This window comes from Rhinoraja longicauda, chromosome 35, assembly GCF_053455715.1.
Source record: "Rhinoraja longicauda isolate Sanriku21f chromosome 35, sRhiLon1.1, whole genome shotgun sequence".
Lineage (NCBI taxonomy): Eukaryota > Metazoa > Chordata > Chondrichthyes > Rajiformes > Arhynchobatidae > Rhinoraja > Rhinoraja longicauda.
In genome coordinates this window covers 1143115-1158828 of record NC_135987.1, presented here as the reverse complement: position 1 = coordinate 1158828, position 15714 = coordinate 1143115, and the positions used below count along the sequence as shown (strand labels likewise).

Genomic DNA, 15714 nt, shown 5'->3' with positions numbered 1-15714 from the left:
GGGGTATGGGGAGAAGGCAGGAACGGGGTACTGATTGAGAGTGATCAGCCATGATCGCATTGAATGGCGGTGCTGGCTCGAAGGGCTGAATGGCCTACTCCTGGCTCGAAGGGCTGAATGGCCTACTCCTGCACCTATTGTCTATTGTCTATTGTCTATTAAGGATAGCGGAGTCAGGGGGTATGGGGAGAAGGCAGGAACGGGGTACTGATTGAGAATGTTCAGCCATGATCACATTGAATGGCGGTGCTGGCTCGAAGGGCGGAATGACCTCCTCCTGCACCTATTGTCTATTGTCTATTGTCTATTGTCTATTGACTATAAGTAAGCTAATTCAAATTAACTCAACAGAACAGCTCACGAGGAGAATGGGATTCAAACCCATGCGTGCAAAACACAATGGATTAGTGGCCCTTCCCATTAACGTGTCGGCCACCTCGCCTCGTTTCTGGCGCTTAAAGAGGTGAGTAGCAGGAGAATACAAGACATGGGAGTAATAGGGATGACGGTCTCGACGACTAGCAGAAATAGAGAAGGGACATGTTGTGTAAATGTTTAGCGGTTATGTCGGAAAGATCGGAAAAACTTTAGTAGGTATGACATTCAAGGGAGAACAGTTGTGATCGTTTGGAAGAACAACGTGCTTTCAACTTCCGGAATAACGAAGGAACAAGACAAAACTGGTGGCCAACAGAAAGCAACAAACCGAAGTCAATCAAACAAGCAGATGGAGAATTGTGATTTAAAATATTATTTTGTCAGGAGTGGGATTCGAACCCACGCCTCCATTGGAGACTGCGACCTGAACGCAGCGCCTTAGACCGCTCGGCCATCCTGACCACAAAACACAACCACTCAGAAAGATTAAAGTACTGTATACTCATGTTACATATTAACCGCGCTTCAACCTGCTCTGGTATCTCGATGTTTAAAATAAAATCCCTGCTTTCATACTTCTAATGAACACGTCTCCTTAGTGGAAAATTGCAGGTTTTTCTAGGTCGTTTAAACGGTTGACGTCATAAGGGACGGCAAATGCTATAAACTGGAACCAAATCTGAACGCTGAAAGAGAAAAGTGCCTCAGTTCTACATGGTTGGCCCCATACCCTGTGACAAGATCATTCCGATGGAATGTCTCCTGTCGTGAACACATTTCGCCGTATACCTTGTCAGGGACTCGGGATTTTACATATTTAGATACGATCACCGTTAAAACTCTAAATTTTAAGGACGTTCGGACCGAACATGTTCATGCCCTCGTAATAGACAGAACTGGAAGAAGGAACATCGAATATAAGGCACTGAAACAGGTACTTCTTCCACAATATTTGTGCCGAACATCATGTCGACCAACTCTTATCTTCCTGCACGTGATCGATATCGCTTCACTTGCTGCATTACATGTGCCTATCCAAAAAGCTCATGAATGCCACTATCATATCTGCCTATGGCAGTACCCCGGCAAAGTATTCCAAGGCCCTCTGAGAAAACACTTGCCTTGCTCATACTCTTCAACTTTGCCGCTCTTACCATAAACCCATGAGCTCTAGTTATTGATATTTCAATCCTGGGGATCTCCTCTCACCCTTCTAACCCGTGCATGCCTTCTACCCATATCCCTTGATTCCAGTAGCCCCTAGAGCTCTATCTAACTCTCTCTTAAATCCATCCAGTGATTTGGCTTCCATTGCCGTCTGTGGCAGAGAATTCCACAAATTCACAACTCTCTGGGTGAAAAAGGTTCTTCTCACCTGAGTTTTAAACCCAATTAAACTAATGGCTGACATTGAATAACCGATGAATATGCGGCAGGACCAGGTTGTATCATTCAACCTGCTCTCTGCAGCGAAATAATCTTCAGTCCAGATGGGATCTTGAACCCATTTTCCAGCCATGTGTTCGCGCTGAAATATTGGTGTTGAAGTGAAATATTTTGGCTAAAAGGCTAGTTTACAGAAATGCGTTCACTTCCTTTAGAAGAAAAATTATTGTTAAAGGAATTGAAGATTTATACTTTAGTGTTTCCATTGCTTCGGATTTGTGAGATTAATTAAGTACACGATATTAGGCCTTCTGGACATCAGTTCTGCGAATGGTATATTTTTCTGAATGGAGTAACTATGGTGAACCCTATGGAAGTTATTGGAACCGACGGCAAGTCTTCAGAAATTGGAGCCGAAACGCAATTAGGTATTATCAACTTAACACACAATTACCTTTGAAAGGAAATCGACGGGAGCCTTCCATTGTGTGAAGAAGCAGAAGATGGTGAATGGTTTCCGCCGGTGACGAACGGGCAAACTCTGGCGAACGTGTTCACCACCGTACTACGGAATCTAGCAATGATGCTAACGGTGGCATGAGGGACCGGATCAGAGCAGCACCGCACTCGGGATATTATGGGAGTCAGTTTAGACACAAACGGCCGGCGATTGACGTTGTGACGTTTGGACAAGGGAATTAAATGTAACATCTCCAAGTTTTAGGATGACACAAAACTGGGTGGCAGTATGAGCTGCGAAGAGAATGTTATGTGCCTGCAGGGTGACTTCGATAGGTTGGGTGAGTGCGCAGATGCATGGCAGATGCAGTATAACATGGATAAATGTGAGGTCATCCACTTAAGTGGCAAGAACAGGAAGGCAGATTATTATCTGAATGCTAGACAGAAAATGCTGGAGTAACTCAGCGGGACATGCAGCATCTCTGAGGAGAAGGAATGGGCGACGTTTCGGTCGAGAGCATTCGTCAGACTGATGAGAGGGGAGTTGGCCGGAAAAAGATAGAATGTAGTGGGAGACAGTAAGACTGGTGGGAAAACTGGGAAGGGGAGGAGATGGAAAGAGAGGGAAAGTAAGGGCTATTTGACGTTAGAGAAGTCAATGTGCATACCGTTGGGAGTTGAAGTGGTGAGCAACCGGAGGATCAGGTAGGTTAAGGCGGACTGAGCGGAGGTGTTCAGCAAAACGATCGCCGAGCCTGCGCTTGGTCTCGCCGATTTACAGAGGTTTTACACCTGGAACAGCAGATACAGTAGATGAGGTTGCAGGAGGTGCAAGTGAACCTCTGAATCTGGAAATAATGTTGGGGTCCTTGGATGGAGTAGAGGGGGAGGGGTAAAGCGACAGGATTTGCATCTCCCACGATTGCAAGATAAAGTACCTGAGGAGGGGCTGGTTTGGGTGGGAAGGGACTAGTTGACCAGGGAGTTACGCAGGGAACGTTCTCTGCGGAACGTTCCCCCTCCAACCTCATCTACTGTATCCGCTGTTCCAGGTGTCAACTTCTGTACATCGGAGAGACCAAGCGAATGTTGGGCGATCGTTTCGCTGAACACCTCCGCTTAATCCGCCTTAACCTACCTCATCTCCCGGTTGCTCAGCACTTCAACTCCCCCTCCCATTCCCAATCTGACATTTCTGACCTGGACCTCCTCCATTGCTAGAGTGAGGCCCAGCGCAAATTGGAGGAACAGCACCTCATATTTCGCTTGGGTAGCTTACACCCCAACGTTATTAACATTGACTTATCGCTCTTCAAATAGCCCTTGCTTTCTCTCTCTCTCCAGCCCCTTCCCCTTTCCGGTTCATCCGACACTATCTTTGTCCCGCCTACACCCCTGACATCAGTCTGAAGAAGGGTCTGAACCAGAAACCTCGCAAATTGCTTCTCTCCAGAGATGTTGCCTGTCCCGCTGTGTTATTCCAGCATTTTGTGTGTCCACCTTCGATTTAAACCAACATATGGAGTTCTTTCCTACACACATTATCTGAATGGTGTCAGCTTAGGAAAAGCGGAGGTGCAACGAGACCTGGGTATCGTTGTACATCAGTCACTGAAGGTAAGCATGCAGGTACAGCAGGCAGTGACGAAAGCTAAACGCATGTTGCCCTTCAATGCGATAGGATTTGAGTTTAGGAGCAAGGATGTGGTGCGACCGTACCTGGCGTATTGTGTGCAATTTGAGGGAGGGCAGCGTAGGTTCACCAAGTTAATTCCCGGGATGGCGGGATTGAAACATGATGAAATAATTTGTCGACTAGGCTCTTCGGGCCATCGGAATCGAGGGATATGGGGGAAAAACAGGAACGCATTACTGATGTTTAGATGATCAGCCATGAACATATTGAATGGCGGTGCTGGATCGAAGGGTGGATTGGCCTATTCATCCACCCATTTTCTGTGTTTCTATGTTTCTATATGAATGCCAGGCCCGGGAAATATAAACAGCCGCCACACTGTAAACCGGAACTCTGTGATTCAATATGAATAAACTACTGAGCGGACAGACGGAGACGTCGGAAGTTTGGATCAAATCCAGCTCAATTAATCTAATGGACATCATTGAAGCACGCTGTCTGGAAACTGTGTCCACTGTGCGAGACTGAATCAGCGAAGAGAAAGTGTCTTCCAGGCGCGGCTCACGCAGGGAGCAGTAGTTCTCCGCTTGGGATTCGCAGCACATCGATAACATCGCGGACATTCTGTACACATGATTAATGCTGCCTGTCTGCTCACTCAGCCGACTCAGCCACATTATTTTCGCCGCTTAAATAGTGCCATCAGACCTCGTGGCGCAACGGTAGCGCGTCTGACTCCAGATCAGAAGGCTGCGTGTTCGAATCACGTCGAGGTCACAAACGCCTTTGATGGGTTTTGGCATCATGGTCCTTTCGGCAGTAGTTCCTTACAGAGAGCCGCGCACTGTCGCCTGCCGTTCCCAATAACAGGCATTTGGTAATGTTATATTATAATTTCTTCTTGTTTTCTAAGATAACTTTATTATTTGAAAAGATACGGGTGATGAAAATTTGAGATTAAAAGTGTAACAAACAGAAGAATCTCACCGGGCGACCGAGCGAAGCCGCATCATTGGAAGGAAAGTGCCAACGTTCCAGCACATACGGTGTGAACTCCATCTTTACCTTATTATTATTATTCTTTATTATTAGTCTCCGAAAAGAACAACGTGCCCGCTGAACATTGGCAACCTTCTGGATGCTCACATTTCACAAAGTTTGACAGATATTAGCGGTCGTCAAAGGAGAGTATTCAGAGAAAACGGAACAGAACCCGTTTCCTTCTTATGCATGCTCCTCAATACCCTGCACTCCTCCGGGGATACATGCGATCCAGCTGTGCATACCTGACCCATGCCTCCTTTTCCCTAAACAGACCCTCAATTTCTCTCGTAATCCTGGGTCACTTGCTTATAACTGCCTTGCCCCTAATGCTAACAGGAGCACATTGTACTCTCACTTTCCAGACGTCCCTTTGCATGTAAACAACCCACCCAATCAACTTTTACAATCAAGTCAGGGGGTGTTTTTAATGCAGTCACTATTACTAAGGAGAAGGTGTTTGTGAAGCTGGAAGTCCGAAGATGGCGCACGTGAGGCTGCTGGACCAGAGGGACTAAATACCAGAGTTCTGCAAGAGGTAGCTGTAGAGATTGCGGATGCATTCGTAATCTTTCAAGAATCACTAGAATCGGGAACTGGTCCAGGCGGCTGGAAAATCGCCAATGTAACTCTACTATTTTAAAAGGGATCGAGGCAAAAGAAAGAATGTTATAGCGCAGTTTTCCTGACTTCACTGCTTGGTAAACCTTTAGAGACCATTACGAAGGATGGTGTTTCGAGGCACCAGGAAAAGTATAATAAAATAGCGACATGGTTTTGGTAAAGAGAGAACTTGCCAGACAAACCTGTTGGAATTCTTTGAGGAGGTAACAAGCATCGTCGTGAAAATAGCATTAGTGGATGTGATTTGCTTAGATTTTCAGAAATGATTGACAAGATGCTGCGCGGCAGACTGCTGAATAAGGTATCAGAGGCAAGCCCCCAGCATGAACAGAAAATTGGCTGATTGGCGGAAGGCAAAGAGTGTGAATAAAGGGGCATTTGCTGGTCGGCTGCTGGTGACGTGGTGTTCCGCAGAGGTCAGTGTTGGGTCCGCCAATTTTCACGTCATATATTAATGATTTGTATGCTAGAATTGTTCGCTTTGTTTCCAGGTTTGCAGATAATACCAACATAGGTGGAGAGGCGGGTGGTGCAGAGGAAACAAGGAGTCCATAGAGGACTTGGACAGATTAGGAGAGAAGGCAAAGAATTGGCATTTGAATACAGCGTAGCAAAATGTACAGTTCTGTACTTTTTTAGAAAGCATAAAGGCTTGGACTATTTAGTATAAGATTCAGAAATCAGAAGTGCAAAGGGACTGGTGCAGGATTCCCAAAAGGTTAATTTGCAGGTTGAGTTAGTAGTAAGGAAGGCAAATTTAACGTCAGCATTTATCTCGAAAGGCCAGTAAATAAAAGGAAGCATGCAATACCAAGGAACTAAAGGGCGATTGTTAGACCACATTTGGAATATTGCGAGCAGTTTTGGACCCATATCAAAGGAAGGATGAGCTGGCATTGGATAGAATCTGGAGGAGATATACTAGATTAATAGAGGTGAACCTGTGCAATTCATTGCCTCTGACGGTGTCGGTGGTCATGTCGTTGGATATTACTCCAGCGGAGATTGAAAGGTTTTTGATTAATACGGCAATCAAAAGTTATTGGGAGAAGGCAGGAGAATGGGATTGAAATTGAAGAAAAACAGATTTTCCATTATCGAATCGCGCAGCAAACACAATGGACCAAATGGCCTAATTCTGCTCCTATGTCATGTGGTCTTATAAAACAGGAAGGCACTGACTAGTTTTCCCTTCATATTTTAATGATGTATTAATAGGGCACTTGAGCACTTGCCATACATCGGGAAGAGTCAGTGTAGATTACGGGAGAGAAGTCGCGACTGGGGTCTAGACTTGGTCTAGTATCTTACTAAAACTTAGATCTTGTATATATGTATAAATATCTCTCTGAAAATGTGGATCTATAGCCAAAACGGTAAGCCATAGCGGCACAGGTTTAGCGTCACCTGAATCACCACTGTACTGGCAACTGTTTATAACAAGTTTTATGTAAATTGGTCATATATTTTTTAAGTTAGAGAGATTTTGAAGTATCGAAATTTCATTTCTAATTTCATTTCAAACCCAATTCTTCAATGTGCTCTGCGTATGACGTCACCATAGGGGCACGCACGACCTTTCTCCTCGCTCAATCAAACAAGATGGACCCCGTTAGCGAGGCCGCCACGCGCCTCTCTCCTCTCTCCTCTCTCCCCACTATTCCACACCCGGGGGACACTCCGAGCAGGAGAGAGATGGACGGACTGATGGTCCACTAATCCTTCTTGCCGTCCCTTCAACCCACGGCGTCCTCCCGCTGCCGCCCTGGCCCAGCGCCCCGTACCGTCAACGCTCACAAGCACCAGCGGGAAGCTTCTTCTCCTCCTCCTTCAGCGGCCGCTTCCACTGAGGGCCGCTTCCACCCACGGCCGCGTCGCGACTGCAGAAAAGAGAGGCCGCTCTCCTCCTCCTCCTGCTCCTCCCCTCCGCCTCCCCCTCCTCCCCCTCCTCCCCCTCCCCCTCCTCCTCCTCCTCCATCTTGTGCGCGCCTCCCGCCGCGCTGTCGGCTTCAAGTAGTCCTCGCTACCGCCGCCGCCACAGCCGGTCTGGAGTATTCCCAGCCAACAGCCGCCCTACCGCGCCTCTGCCGCCGCGCTGTCCGCCTTGAGTAGTCACAGCTACCGCCGCCACAGCCGCCGGCGCCGCACTTCGGAGCTCCCTCCTCCTCCCTCCACGCACGGATAGTGGTAAGTGGCTTTCGCCGCCACCGGGTCCGCGGAGGGAAGTCGGCGTGGGGGCCGAGTGTGTGGAGGGGAGGGTGGGGGTAGGAGGGGAGAGGCGAGAGTGGTGAAGGAGCGGCTTGGGGGAGGAGAGAGTGGGAGTGAGGGGGAAAGGGGTGGTGGTGGGGACAGGGGGTGTGGGGGGTGAGAGTGGGGGTGGGAGAGGAGAGATTGAGGGGCAGGGTGGGGGAGGAGAGAGTGGCGGTGGGGGGACAGTGGGGCTGAGAAGGAGGGCAGGCTGGGGTAGGGAGGTGGGAAGTGTGGGATGGGGAGAGTGGGGGTGGGGAGGAGGAGGGGTGCGGGGAAGGGTGCAGTGGGTGTTGGGGCGGGGGATGGGGTGGTGGTGCGGGGAAAGATTGGGGTGGGGGGAAGGGGGACAGGGGATGTGGAAGAGGGGAGATTGGGGGGAGGGGTGGGGGAGGAGAGAGTGGGTGTGGGGGGGAAAGGTGGGTGGGGTAAAGTGGGTGGGGTAAAGGGGTGGGGGAAATGGAGGGGTGGGGGGAAAGGGGGAAGTGGAGAATGAGAGTGGGGTGGGGTGAGAGTAGGGGGGTAGGCGAGGAGGGTGGAGGAGGAGTGGGGGGTGGGGGAGGAGAGAGTGGGGTTGGGAGTGGGGGGGGATAGTAGGGCTGGTGAGGAGGGCAAGGTGGGGAGGAGGGAAGAGTGGGGGTGGGGGAGAGTGGGGGTGGGGAGGAGGAAAGATTTGGGTGGGGAGAGTGGGGTGCGTGCACGGGAGTGGGGGTGGGGTGAGGGGAGGGTAGTCGGGTGAGGCGAGGGGGAGTGGGGGAGTAGGCGTGGGGAAAGGGGGTGGAGGCAGGGCTGTGGGTGTGGGGGTGGGGCAGGGGAGATGCAAGTGGGGGTAGGGTAGGGGGGATGGAGTGGGTTAGTGGGGGAAGAGGGGGTGGGGAAAGTGGGATTGAGTGGGAGGTTGAGGGTGCTACACCAATACAGGAGAGGCTTTGGTTCCAGGGCTCACTCACTGACACCCTCTCTCCTTCCCTCTGCCCCCTGTACGAAGAATAGGCCCAAAGGGGGCACTTGGTCAAGTCTATATATTAAAACGCAGATCTTGTATATATAAATCCGTATGTAATTCAAAATATCCATAGCGCCACAATCTTCATCAGCACTCTTGTGGCGACTGCTTCCAACAACTTTTATTTAAATTGGTCGTATATTTTTTAAGTTACAGAGGTTTTAAAGTTAAAACATTTCATTTCTAACCAATTTCCTGAAGGTCTTCAGCATGTGACGTCACAATGGGACCGGTGTGCCTGTGCGATGAGCTCGCCCCCCCCGCCCCCCGCCCCCCGCCGTTATTCAGCGTGTGACGTCACAATGGGACCGGTGTGCCTGAGAAATGAGCTCGCGCTCCCCCCCCCCCCCCGGACCTTTAAATAATACCTTCCCACCACCCCCACCACCCCCCATCCCTCGCGTCTGACATTCCTCAGATCGGGCAACGCTGACCGCCGGGAGGGAAATGACCTCGCTCCTCCCCCCCGCCCTTCAATTAATGCGCTACCACCACCCCCGACCTTTAAATCATGCCACCCCCACCCCCGTGGACCTTTAGCTAATGCGTCCCCCCCCCCCCGGACCTCACGTCTGACATTCCTCAGACTGGGGAGCGATGCCGCCGGGAGGTGTTGTGATGTAGTCGCCGTCGGCTTTCCCGCTCGTTTGTGGTGGCACTCGCATGGCTGAAGGGAGTGCCTGCCAATGAACGTTCGGTTTGACGAGAGCTCTGCTGCTGCTCCACCCCCCACCCACCCCCGCGCCGGTACAATTCATGCAGCTATATAAACATAGCACAAAAAGTAAGGAAATTTGTGTTTGGTAGATTATTTCTTTGTTGTAACAATGCTTCTTGGCAATAAATCTTATACCGTTGGAAAGCCTGTTTATTTCCCTTTTAAATGGTGCCACATTTGTAAGGAACATGCATTTGTGGGATGAGCAGCAGAGCTGAGTATATGGGTTGCGCCCATGAAAAATTTGCCAAATCTTCTCTGCCAATGCCAAACAGCTTATTCTGCTGTTGCTATTGACTCTTGTTTTGAGCTTCTGGTACCCCCAGGTGCGGACAAACAGGTGCCTGATTGGCACCTGATTGGCAGCATCTGTGAGCATGGGCCCTGCTACAGTGGTCAGTAGGTGTCTGCTCCAAGAATCGGCATGCCACGTTTGACTGATCTGGTTAGGGCCCGTGCGATAGGGCAACTTCAAGCTGGTGTTCCGCAAAACCAAGTTGCGGCATTATTTGGAGTGAGCCCTAGTACCATCTCCAAAGTGAAGGCCAAGTTCCATATAACAGGGGATGTCAGAGACAGGCCGCGAAGTGGGCGTCCCAAGAAGACGACACCCGAAGAAGACCATTTCCTCACCCTGTCAGCACTTAGGACCCGTAGGCTGTCTTCTACAGATTTGCAGTCAAGGTTTGCAGGACGATATGGCCGACGGCTCTCTGCCCAGACAATTCGGAACAGACTGCACGCAGCCGATCTCCGGTCTCATAGGGCTGCCAGGAGGCCTGCCATGACTGCCCTTCACCATCAGGCCCATTTGCGCTGGTGTCGGCAACACGTGCACTGGAACCTGAACATGTGGAGGAACGTTATGTTCAGCGATGAGTCCAGATTCTGCCTACGGCAGTTGGATCATAGGGTCAAAGTGTGGAGAAGACGTGGAGAATGCTATGCTGATGCTGCACCGATAGAGTAACATCTTTTGGTGGAGGCAGTGTGATGGTGTGGGGCGGCATCTCCCTCACTGGAAAAACGAGGCTTGTCATCATTGGAGGCAATCTCAATGCAGAGAGATATCGAGATGAGATTCTGCAACCAGTGGCAATCCCATATCTCCACAGTCTGGGACTGAACTGTATCCTCCAAGATGACAATGCTCGCCCCCACAGAGCAGGGTTTCTCAGAGACTACCTCCAGAATTTGGGAGTGGAGAGGATGGAATGGCCTGCCAGCAGTCCTGACCTCAACCCCATTGAACACTTGTGGGATCAGCTTGGGCGTGCTGTTCATGCCAGAGTGACCAACACAACCACGTTGGCTGACTTGCGACAAATGCTGGTTGAAGAATGGGATGCCATCCCACAACAGTGTGTGACCAGGCTGGTGACCAGCATGAGGAGGAGGTGCCAGGCTGTTGTGGCTGTGTATGGTTCCTCCACACGCTACTGAGGCTCCTGTTTATTAAATGAATAAATTGTTAAATTGCCAATATGTCTTGTTTCTTCAGACTTCAATCATCCAATCCACCAAACAACACCGAACAAGAATCAATGGCAGAATAAGCTGTTTGGCATTGGCAGAGATTTGGCTGATTTTTCATGGGTTCAACCCACATACTCAGCTCTGCTGCTCATCCCACAAATGCATGTTCCTTACAAATGTGGCACCATTTAAAAGGGAAATAAACAGGCTTTCCAACGGTATAAGATTTATTGCCAAGAAGCATTGTTACAACAAAGAAATAACCTACCAAACACAAATTTCCTTACTTTTTGTGCTATGTTTATATAAATATATTTGTATGTATGTATGTTTATCTCTCTGAGAGATATGTGGGCATGCAGCCAAAACGGTAAACCATAGCGCCACAATTTTGGCGCCACCTTAATCACCACTGTCCTGGCGACTGTTTATAGCAAGTTTTATTTAAAGTTAGAGACATTTCAAACATTAAAACTCTCATTTCTATACACATGTTTCAAGGTGCTGTGCGTCTGCGGCTGAGTGAGGCCTCTCCTCACTCTCACAAACGAGGTGGACGCCGTTGGCGGAGCAGCCCGCCCACAATCGGGGGATCCCCTCGCCTTTTACTCCTCTCATCTTTCCCCTCACTCTCCCCACTCTCTCACACCCGGGGGACACTCCCGAGCAGGAGGGAGATGGTCGGACTGATGGTCCACTCATCCTTCCCTTCCGTCCCTTGAACCCACGGTGTCCTTGAGTCCCCTCTCCCGCCCGGGCACCGTAACCGCCCACAGGCCGCAGCGCAGCGGGCAGGTTCTTCTCCTCCTCCTTCAGCGGCCGCTTCCACCGATGGCGTCGTCGACAACCCATCGCCACATCAGAAAGATGGCGGCCGCTCTCCTCCTCCTCCTCACGCTCCGCCACTTTGTGTGCGCTTCTCTCTTCTCTCCCATCCCCAGAGTTACCGCCCGCCTCGAGTAGTCCCACCTCCGCTGCCCGACTCGAGTAGTCCCACCTGCGCTGCCCGCTTCGTGTAGTCCCACCTCCGCTGCCCGACTCGAGTAGTCCCACCTGCGCTGCCCGACTCGAGTAGTCCCATTTGCGCTGCCCAACTCGAGTAGTCCGGCGCCCCCTCCTCCCCTGCACTTTCCCGCCAACGGCTCCACGGAGGGGACTGTGCGTGGTACCCGAGTGGGTGGAGGGAAGGGTGGGGGTAGGACGGGGGTGAGGGTGGGGGGAGGAGAGAGTGGGGAGGCGGGGGGTGTCAGAGAAGAAAGAGGGTTTGGTGGGGAACGGGGGGTAGGCGGGAGTGAGAGTAGGGCTGGGGGAGGAGAGAATGGGGGGTGGTGGGGGGAGGAGAGAGTGGGGAAAGGGGGAGGTGGGGGGAGGAGAGCGTGGGGGAAAGCGGGTGGTGGGGAAAGGGGGTTGGGGAGAGAGTGGGGGTGGGGGAGGAGAAAGTGGGGGGAGGGGGGAGAAGCAGAGAGTGGGGGTGGGAGGGGAGTAGGAGTGGGGGGAGGGGACGGTGGGAGAAGCAGAGAGTGGGGGTGGGAGGGAGAGTGGGACTGTGGAGGGGGACAGCGGGGAAGGGGGAGTGGGGGTGGTGGTGGGGGGGAGAGAGAGTGGGGGTGTGGGAGAACGGGGACAGTGGGGGTCAGGGAAGAGGGAGAGGTTGGGATGAGCAGAGAGTGGGGCGGGAGGGAGAGTGTGACTGGGGGGGGCACAGCGGGGGAGGGGGGTGTGGTGAGGGGGAGAGTGGGGGGAAGGGGGACAGTGGGGGGTCAGGGAAGGAGAGAGTGGGGAGAAGAAGTAGGTGAGAGAGGGAAAGGGGGGAAGGTGGATGGGGGGAAAGGGACAGTGAGAGTGAAAGGGGAGGAGGAGTGTGGGGAGAGGAGAGAGGGAATGTGGGGAAGTGGGGGTGATGGTGGGGTGAAGAATGTGGGGATGGGGGAAGACGGACAGTGGGGGTCAAATGAGATTGGGGGTGGGGAAGAGGGGAGAGTGAGGGGGAGAGGAGGTAGGGGAGGGGGACAGTGAGAATGGGGGGGAGGGGGACAGTGAGAATGGGGGTGGGGCGAGTGTGTGGAGGGGAGGTTGGGGTAGGAGGGGGTAAGGGTGGGAGGAGGAGAGAGTGGGGGAGGAGGGGTGGAGGACAGAGGGGGGGGGTGGTGGGGAGAGAGAGTGGAGCTGGAGCCCAACTCGCCCACACCGGCTATCAATGTCCCAGTTAACATGGTCCCACTTGCCTGCGCTTGGTCCATAACCCTCCAAACCTGTCCTACCCATATACCTGTCCAACTGTTTCTTAAACAATGGGATTGTCCCAGCCTCAACTACCTCCCCTGGCAGCTTGTTCCATACACCCACCACCCTCTGCGTGGAAAACGTTAACCCTCGAATTCCTATTAAATCTTTTCCCCTTCGCCTTGACCTACGACCTCTGGCCCTCGATTCCCCTATTCTGGGTAAAAGACTCTATGCATCTACCCGATCTATTCCTCTCATGATTTTGTATACAAAATATATGAAGCAAAGAGAAGGAATAAACGGATCCTTGTCAGAATGGCAGGCAGTGGCGAGTGGAGTGGCGCAAGGTACGGTGCTGGGGCCGCAACTATTTACAATATATATTAATGATTTGGATGATGGAATTAAAAGTAACACGAGGAAATTTGCAGATGACACAAAGCTGTGTGGCAGTGTGAACTGCGAAGTGGACGCGAGGAGGTTGCAGGGTGATTTGGACAGGTTGAGTGAGTGGGCAAATGCAAGGCAGAAGCAGTATAATGTAGGTAAATGTGAGATTATCCACTTTGGCGGCAAAAACAAGGAGGCAGGTTATTATCTCAATGGTGTTGGATTAGGAAAAAGAGAAGTGCAAAGAGACCTGGGTGTCCTTGTACAACTGTCACTGAAAGGATACGTGAGTGCATTGGTGATCATTTTCCAATGTTCTCTTGACTCTGGATCAGTTCCTGTGGACTCGAGGGTAGGCAATGTAACCACACATTCTATGAAAGGACAGAGAGAGAAAACGGGGAATTTTAGACCAGTAAGCCTTACATCTGTAGTGGGAAAGATGCTTGAGTCGATTGTTAAAGATGTCATAGCAGTGCATTTGGAAAGCAGCGACAGGATCGGTCAAAGTCAGCATGGATTTATGAAGGGGAAATCATGCTTGACTAATCTTCTCGAATTTTTTGAGGATGGAACAAGTAGAATGGATAAGGGAGAGGCACTGGATGTGGTGTAACTAGACTTTCAAAAAGCCAATAACAAGGTCCCACACGACAGATTAGTGTGCAAAATTAGAGCACATGGTATTGGAGGTAAAGCATTGTCATGGATAGAGAATTGGTTGGCAGACAGGAAGCAATAAGTAGGAATTAACGGGTCCTTTTCAATATGGCAGTCAGTGACTTGTGGGGTGCGGCAAGGCTCGGTGCTGGGACTCCAGTTATTTACAATATCTATTTACGATTTAGATGAGGGAATTAAATGTGGCATCTTCATGTTTGCGGATGACACAAAGCTGGGTGGCAGTGTGAGCTGCACTGAGGGTGCAGACTGACGTGGATTGGTTGAGTGAGTGGGCAGATGCATGGCAGATGCAGTATAATGTGGATAACTGTGAGGTTATCTACGTTGGTGGCAAAAAACGGAAGACAGATTATTGTCTGAATGGTGTCATATTAGGAAAAAGGGAGGTGCAACGAGACTTGGGTGGGCTTGTACATCAGTCACTGAAAATAAGCTTGCAGGTACAGCAGGCAGTGAAGAAAACATGGCCTTCATTGCGTGAGGATTTGAGTTTAGGAGCAAGGAGGTCCGACTGCAGTTGTACAGGGCCCTGGTGAGACCGTTCCTGGAGTATTGTGTCCAATTTTATTCTCGTAATGTGAGAAAGGACATTATTGTTATTGAGAGAGTGCGGTGTAGGTTCAATAGGTTAATTCCCGGGATGGCGGGACCGACATATGAAAGAAAGGGTCGACTCGGCTTGTCTTCACTGGAATTTAGAAGGATGAGAGGGGACCTTATAGAAACATATAAAATTACTAAAGGATTGGACAGGCTAGATGCAGGAACAATGTTCCCGATGTTGGGGGAGTCCAGAACCAGGGTACACTGTTTAGGAATAAAGGATAGACCATTTTGGACTGAGACGAGAAAAAACATCTTCATCCTGACAGTTGTGAATCTGTGGAATTCTCTGCCACAGAATGCACTTGAGGCCAATTCACTGGATGTTTTCAAGAGAGTGTTAGAGCTACTGTAACTTAGGGCTAAAGGAATCAAGGGATATGGGGAAAAAGCAGGAACGGTGTACTGATTTTAGATAATTAGCCATGATCATACTGAACGGCGTTGCTGGCTGGAAGGGCCGAATGTCCTACTCCTGCACCTATTTTTCTATGTTTCTATGACCCGAAACGTCACCTGATCCTTCCCTCTAGAGATCCCTCCCGTTCAGTTACTCCAGCAGTTTGTGCCTAAAATCCCGTAATTAATTGCTCGTGTTACATTTTCGCACTATTATGGAGATAGTTATAAAGTTATAATTCAGGGGAATGACCCCGCCCTCGATTTCATTGGCAGCAACAACTAGTTGAATGTCTAAAAGAATGTCACGGAGATGGGCGACCTCAGTTTCTCCTGTCCTATGAAAATTTCCCAGGTGCATTGTGTTCCTTTACCATTAAGTGGACGGGTATTGGTTTACTATTCGTATTAGTTAAAATAAAGTGTCGCCCAACGTGG

The 15714-nt window shown here is 50.4% G+C and overlaps 3 non-coding genes across 3 annotated transcripts in view; 1 reads left to right on the top strand and 2 right to left on the bottom strand.

Moving 5' to 3' along the window:
* Positions 1–756: 756 nt before the first annotated feature.
* Positions 757–839, bottom strand: trnal-cag (transfer RNA leucine (anticodon CAG)). Its single transcript has one exon. It is a non-coding gene; the product is annotated as a tRNA-Leu (tRNA).
* A 3728-nt stretch (positions 840–4567) lies between these two features.
* On the top strand, positions 4568–4639 carry trnaw-cca (transfer RNA tryptophan (anticodon CCA)). Its single transcript has one exon. It is a non-coding gene; the product is annotated as a tRNA-Trp (tRNA).
* Positions 4640–15702: 11063 nt separating this feature from the next.
* trnak-cuu (transfer RNA lysine (anticodon CUU)) overlaps positions 15703–15714 on the bottom strand; it is a 73-nt gene continuing 61 nt past the window's right edge. The window contains exon 1 of the tRNA in view: positions 15703–15714. This exon is cut by the window's right edge and continues 61 nt beyond it. This is a non-coding gene — a tRNA (tRNA-Lys).